Source organism: Amblyomma mixtum, chromosome 3, assembly GCF_055824585.1.
Source record: "Amblyomma mixtum isolate Tamu chromosome 3, ASM5582458v1, whole genome shotgun sequence".
Lineage (NCBI taxonomy): Eukaryota > Metazoa > Arthropoda > Arachnida > Ixodida > Ixodidae > Amblyomma > Amblyomma mixtum.
Genome location: NC_143014.1, coordinates 156,106,484 through 156,112,483, shown reverse-complemented (window position 1 = coordinate 156,112,483; position 6,000 = coordinate 156,106,484).

Here is a 6,000-nt window from a genome sequence, read left to right as displayed (position 1 = left end):
TTCCGCAAGATGCGAGAGAAGGTAAAGCGCCAAACAGTGAAGAACGAAGCACAAAAACTTGTGTGAAGTCAACAACTTGACCAAACTAGGGCTGGTTGTGAAGAAGAGTGAGGGCCTATGCCTGAATGCCTTTTTTATCGCAAAAACACATAAGGATAACTGGTCTTTCAGAGTAATTCTCTCTGAACAAGGATTGTAGGAGTAACTCTGCTCTCCTTGCTCACCGTGGAAGGCCCTTTCCTGGTAAAGAAGCCAGAAGTGTCTGCATTCCCCTCGAACAGCTGGTCAGAAGGAGTGTCTTTTGAATTGTCATTAAGGACTTAGATTACACGCTGCCACATACCGCTTTGTTGGAGACGGTAAGAGAAGGCATTGATTCCATGGGAGCAGTACGACTCCAGAACCAATGCGGAATTAATGCGGATAGATTCCTCGACTTGTTAACCATCGATTTCCGTTCTACCTATGTAATGTTTAATGATCCGTACATACAGTGGCAAGGAGTATGCACCGGTTCCTGCGTTGCACCAATTCTCAGTGACCGTCTGCTATCCTGTCAAGATAGCCAACTAAAAGAAGCTTTGCGTGGCACCAATATGATAACGAGCTTACGGTTTCTGGACGACTTCCAAGTAATCCAGGAGCTTCATAACCAAAGGCATCACAAGGGCATTGCTGACAACATCTTTAAGGCCTTCGAAGTACTTGCCAACTTTGAGCTGACCAAAGAAATGCCACTGGATGTACAGCTTCAGTTTCTTGATCTGTGGCTGTATATCGGAGTGGCCCATATGTGTTGGCGGTACGTCCCATGGTCGGAGAAAAAGCTGTTGCTACAGGCGCACTGAAAGAAATGCCCTAAACATACCGTGTATTGACCGTCAGCAGGATAGCGTCGAAGCCCAACTTACAGGGTTACTGAAGCTGGTTTCCCAGATGACCTCATCTGCTGCCTCATCTTCAAAATAATGAAATTCCCGATCTACCCTAGCGAGGCTTTAGAAAGAAGAAAGGAAGTTAGCTGTCATGACATATGTGCACGGTGTAAGCAACTCGCTAAAGAAAGTGGTTAGGCGGGCTGGTGTGAACTTAGTATGCAGCGCGCCCAGCAAAGGGGCTTCAAAGACAGCCTGGTGTAAGACAAAGCAAAGAGACAAATTCGCAGCATACGACAGTGATTCAGTTTACGAGATCCCTCTGCCTTGTGGAGCGTCATGTGTTCGGAAATGAGGTCGGCTTATCAACATTTATCTAGTGGAACATGTTGGCAACACTGAGAAAGGATATGGTAGCAAGCTAGCAAGATACGTTCCGGACTGTGAGTGCATCCCACTTTCGACGATCTAAAATTCCGAGGAAATATAATGGGCAGCTCGTGGGCGAGACATACCAGACGTACATCATACATAAGAATTGTTCCACCTGCGTAAGTACTACATCATCACTAACGTGAACGAAAAAAGAATTGACTATCTGGATACATAATCACAACAGAGGTGACAAAACGACGCTTCTATGACTTTCCTTCTCTGCATTTTGGATGATGCTTGGTGCATTCATTGCGAGCGAAGCAATAAATTCCGCAGCCGTTAGTCAGCGTTGCACCTGTGTCTTCTTGTCGGTGTCCTGTTGCCCTGCGTGGTTTTGCCAAGGAACATGTACCTACTGGACCAGCTGCTTTTCTTGAAGTAGGTTAGTGACCTCGTGCAAATTTTTTGGTGGATTTTTCAGTTTACTAGCTGCAGACATAGGAGTTATGTTAACTTAGCACTGCTGCCTGTCTTTCAAGATGTCACATACTTGGTATAATAACGAATGCATGCTTTGTGTTACGTTGCAGCCGACCACTGTCATGGAAGGGGTTGCGTCACTGACTTTGGAACAGATACTATGCTTTCTGCTGTCACATTGATTGTTACACCTGACTTGTCGTTGGTTTGTTTGTAAAGCATTATGAAATGGGCGATTATTTTTGTCTTTGTTGTCGCTGTGTTTTGTGCCATTTATAGTCAGTTTACTCGGCAGCCAGGCCAGTGTTTGCACTAGCTTGTAGCAGTTCGTGCAGAATTAATTCTATGGCCTGACCACCTGCATTTCATTTTTTAAGCGGTAGCTTTATAGCCTAAGTATTGTTTATATAATGCCGTTTAAGGCATTTTTTCTGAAACCGCAATGGTCTCTTTGGAATGGTTCAGGGAGTAAGAGCTGGCGCTTGCTCACCATATGGGCAGATTTTATTCGTTCTGTTAGCAATGGTATGTGTAATAAAACGCATCGTTAATGAGCAATATGTTGGCATTTTATAAGGATAATTGAGCAATGTAAAATGATATGACTCGTTTCACTGTTTTTGTGTAAAATGCAGACCCGTACCATGCATGCCGTTCTCTTGAGAAAATCCTGAGATGACTGAGAACTTGTTGGTCGAGGGAGGATGACTATTCAGAAGGCTGACCACTGCAGATCACTCCAAAACTGCCATAATGTCGGGATTATGTATGTTCAGCATAACCTACATTAAGTTTGCGTAGAAGCTACTATGCATTTGAACACTTATTCCTGGGAGTTACTGTCACAGTCCAAGCCTTCCTCAAGCTGGTTTATAATGCTGCACAAGCATTATAATTTTTTTTATTCTGTTTCCTCTGAAAAAATTAGGAGCTAGATGTAAGAGCAATGGAATTTTAATCTTGCAGCACCGTAAAACCAATAAAAAGAGGTATGATGCAGTTCCTTGAAATTATTTCATGAGCGTTCCTTGGATGGCAGTAAGGAATTCATTGGCAAAGCTTCTTGTGCTTTGTTTATGGGTGTGTTTGTTCTGATAATAAAAATATTCCACATTTCTGCAGTATTGTGCTTTGCGTGTCAATAGGCGTTTTTTGTAGGCGCACGAAGCCTGTCCACAGCTATGAAGAGCTGCAATAATACAGGTACATTACATTACCTACTTCCCAAAATCCATAAGGTTTCCGCAGAAGACTTGTTTACCGCAGATATCCCCGGCAGACCTATCGTTTCAAACAATAACACGCCCACAGAGAACCAGATATTCCCACCCACCTCCCTTCCTTTGTCGAGGATACACCGCACTTTCTCCGCATAATAGAGTCTCTGAATGACGCTTCCATTATCCCAGCAGATAGCATACTTGTCACACTTGACGTCGCCGCTTTGTACACAAATATTCCCATAAATGAAGGTATCGACGCGCTCTCCAAAATTCTAACTCAAAGTCCTCACCCGCACGAAACTGAAGTGTATCTCACGCTACTTGAATTGGTACTAACACTCAACTACTTTGAATTCGATTCTTCTTACTACCTTCAAGTACTTGGAACAAGCATGGGCACTCCCGTCGCACCCACCTACGCGAACATTTTTATGGGGCTACTAGAATCTAAACTTCTAAATTCATTTCTAAAAAAAAAACACTTATATACCTGCGTTACATAGACGACATTTTCATGATATGGGAGCATGGGGCTGAGACCCTGAAGGCATTCGTCGCACATTTCAATTCATGCCACTCCAGCATTAAATTCACCTTCAACTCCTCGAAAACGCAAGTAAATTTCCTTGACACCACTATCCATTTAGAAAATAGCAAGCTCAAAACCACACTTTACAGGAAGCCTACTGACCGAGCAGCAATACCTAGATTTCACTAGCCATCATGCAAGACACGGCAAACAAGGTATATTCGTAGGACAGGCAACGAGACTAATATGAATATGTAGCGACGACAACGACTACCTGAAACACCTCCACACGCTAAAAAACACACTAATCACTAGAAACCACCCACAGAAAACCCTTAATAATGCGTTCCAACGAGCAACCGCTTTGAAACGAGATGTAGTTCTAAAAAACGAACAAAAGCTAACAGTCAACGACCTCCTGCACTTATAAAGAAATACTCAAACGCGCTTCCAAACATAAACAATATTCTGCGGAAATACCACCCAATTTTAACTGGTAACGACCGTCTCAAGAAAATATTTCCCGACGCACCAAGGGTAACATACAGACGCAACACAAACCTGAAGGACATTCTGGTGCATGCTAGGCTCGGTAAGAAACCACCACCGACAGTAACTTCATGCTCTCGACCTAGATGCAAGACATGCAAACATTTACAAAGGGACACTACGGTTAAAAGGACGGCAAGCGATTTCAGTTTCGATATAAAGACCAGTTTTGACTGCACATCGTCCAATATTATCTACATGCTCCAGTGCTCCTTCTGCCAGAAACAATATATCGGAGAAACCGGGCAAACAATGAGTACCAGATTAAACGGGTACCGGGCTGACACAACACGGAATGAACAGAAGGCAGTGTCGACCCATTTTAATCAACGCCATCACAAATTCGATGAACTCAAATTGTTCATTCTTCAGTCAGGCTTCAAATCGACTCGGGACAGAAAATACAGAGAAGCATTCCTAATCCACAAATTTAAAACACTGCAACCAACAGGGATTAACATGTCCAGAGGAAACCTGGAATCTCTCAGGTACATTCCAGGGTTAGCATAATTTTAAATTAACAAATGTCTTGCACGTGGTCAGACCATTTCCTAGAACCTCGCATAAGCATATTATCGCTATAACAAGGTACCCATGTGGGCTAGTTGGCGTACATTAGACATAACTTCACCAGCGAAAGAACAAGACACGAGGAGAAGAACAGAGGACAACGCTGGACTAACAACTCAAGTTTAATCGAGAAACGGCCAACCTAGGTCACCAGAAAACGCATGCGTATCAGACACACCAAACAAAACAAACAAATACATACGAGGTCTGTTAGAAAAGTATCCGACTTTATTTTTTTTTACAAACACCTGATGGATTAGAAACAAGCACGCTTGCACCAGCGTACCTTGAACCTTCGTGCGCATGCACAAAGTTTTTCTCGCCTGCTGATAGCGTCGGTCACAGGCACGCAGCGTTTGAGTGAGGCAGTGCGCAGTGCTCTCGTCGGTTTTCTATTGCAAGGAAAATGGCGGAGCGACAGGAGCAGCGCTACAGCATCAAATTTTGCCAAAAACTAGGCGACAGCCAAGTGAAAACCATTAGGAATATTCAGACAGCTTTCGGTGACAATGCTATGAGCAGCACACTGATTAAGCAGTGGTACAATTGGTTTAAAGACGGCCGCACATCGGTGCAGAGAGAGCCACGCTCCGGTCGGCCATTAACATGCCGAATTGACCAGGTTGACCAGGTCATTGCCGAAGTGAACGCTGTGGAGACGCGGGACCATCGTGTGACTACCCGAGAAATTGTGTAAGAGGTGGACATCACCAATTTTTCTGAACATTCCATTATCGCCGAAAATTTGGCCATGGAGAAAGATGCGGCGAAATTCGCGCCGAAGCTGCTCACGGTGGAGCAAAAGCAGCTTCGTGTTACAGTCTCACAGGATATGCTGGATTCCACAAACAGTGACCCTGACTTCATCAACACCATTATCGCTGGTGATGAGTCTTGGGTGTACAGGTACGACCCGGAAACCAAATCTCAGTCGTCACAATGGCAGCATTCCACGTCACCAAGACCGAAGAAGACCCGCCAAGTGCGCAGCCATGTCAAAGTGATGCTGACTGCTTTCTTTGACTCCCTCTGTGTGGCACACTACGTGTACGCACCCCACAAAATAAACATAGACCAAAAGAATACTACACGGATGTCCTCCGTCGCCTGCGTGGTGCTGTGCGGAGCAAGAGGCCGAAGTTGAGGTCAAAAGGAAATTGGCGCACCCATCATGACAATGCTCCCGCACATTCCTCGCATTAAATTCACACTTTTTTCGCGAAAAACCAGACTGCTGTAGTTCAACAGACTCCTTACTCTCCTGATGTGGCCTCCCGTGACTTCTGGCTGTTTCATAAAATCAAGAGGCCATTGAAAGGAGCGCGATTTCAGACAAGAGAGCACAATATCGCTGCAACGACAGCTGAGCTAAACTCTATTCCGAAAGGGGCCTTTTAGG